General features: G+C 52.8%; 1 protein-coding gene across 1 annotated transcript in view; it reads right to left on the reverse strand.

Moving 5' to 3' along the window:
• Nucleotides 1-1,416, reverse strand: part of SSBP4 (single stranded DNA binding protein 4) — a 10,998-nt gene that overhangs the window by 9,108 nt on the left and 474 nt on the right. The window lies entirely within an intron of this gene.

Consider the following 1,416-nt stretch of genomic DNA (forward strand, 5'->3'; position numbering starts at 1 on the left):
GTGGTCCAACCTGGATGGTTCGGCCTTAGCTCACAGAGATGTGGCACATGCTGTCCCCTGAGATCCAGACGGCTGCACTTATTAAATTTGGGTAAAATCTTAAGGAGAAAGTTCTCTCCTGCCATCTCTAACACACACCTGGTCCAGGCCACTGTCTCCCTTACCTGAATTTTGACAGGACCCTCCAATGGCTACTCTCTCCCAGCCCCTAGAGACCACACACACAACCGCACGTAGTCCTGCTACTGAGGACCAGCTTCCAGCGGCCAGTGCCCCCCCCCACACACACACACACTGACCACCCTCTGCCAGGGCCTTGGCACAGGCTACTCCCCTGCTTGGGGCACTTCACCTAGAGACCTGCATGGCTCCCATGTCACCTGTCAGAGGCTTCCCCGCTACCCCTAACCCCCGCCCTGCCCAGTTCCTCCCTATCATCTGACCTATCTCCACTTGACATTTAGCTCACTGCCTCAAGCCCCCACTGACCTGTGGCTGGGAGGCCAGGGACTCCGTCTCTTTCCATCCCTGCTAAGCTCACAAGAGGTGGACTGAGATGGTCAGTGAGCACTGTTTCAATGTTAAGTATTTGGGGTTTTACCCCAAGAGCAAAGAGCAGCCAAAGATTCTCATAGTGTTGGTACTTTAATTTTTACCAGGATTAAGTCTCAGGGAGGAATTCTGAGCTGTTTTCTTGTTTTTGGTGTGAAGTTTTGAAGCCAGGACATTTGGCCAGGTTGTTTCAGGACCTCTAGGGAGGACTTCTGGCCTCTGACCATCCAGGTTCTGAGCTCAGTTACAAGGAAGGGCAGGGCTCTAGACCAAATCCCAGCTAAACAAATGACCTGTAGGAAAAGGAGCCCACGGGTATGGCTCAATGACTGAGGCCCACTTATGAACAAGGAGGTCACAATTTGATTCCAGGTCAGGGCACCTGCCCGGGTGCAGGCTGGATCCTCAGTAAGGGGCATTCAGGAGACAGCCCATCGATGATTCTCTCTCATCATTGGTGTTTCTATCTCTCTCTCCCTCTCCCTTCCTTTCTGAAATCAATAAAAAAAAATATTGAAAGAATAAAAGAGCCCACCCAATGGAGCCCTCCCAGGGAGCAGAGGGTGTCTCCAGAGAGGCCCTCCCTAGAGAAGCAGTGACATGGAGGAGATGGGGTGCCTGGCCCTGGGGCGCCCACAGAGAGAAGCACACACAGGCTGTGCAGGGAAGTGGTGACACAGTGATTTGTTAAAGCCTTATGAACTAAAATGCAGCACCACCACCGTAATTATCAGGAATTACCATAATTATCAGGAATTAGGGTAACGAGTGCTCCCTGCTCAGTGCCCTCCTCCCCGCCTCGAAGACCATGGATGCACAGGCTGCTGGGGGCAGTGAGACCAGCTACTCACAGCCTGTGTCACC

The sequence above is a fragment of the Myotis davidii genome, unplaced genomic scaffold, assembly GCF_000327345.1.
Source record: "Myotis davidii unplaced genomic scaffold, ASM32734v1 scaffold448, whole genome shotgun sequence".
In the NCBI taxonomy this organism is placed as follows: Eukaryota; Metazoa; Chordata; class Mammalia; order Chiroptera; family Vespertilionidae; genus Myotis; species Myotis davidii.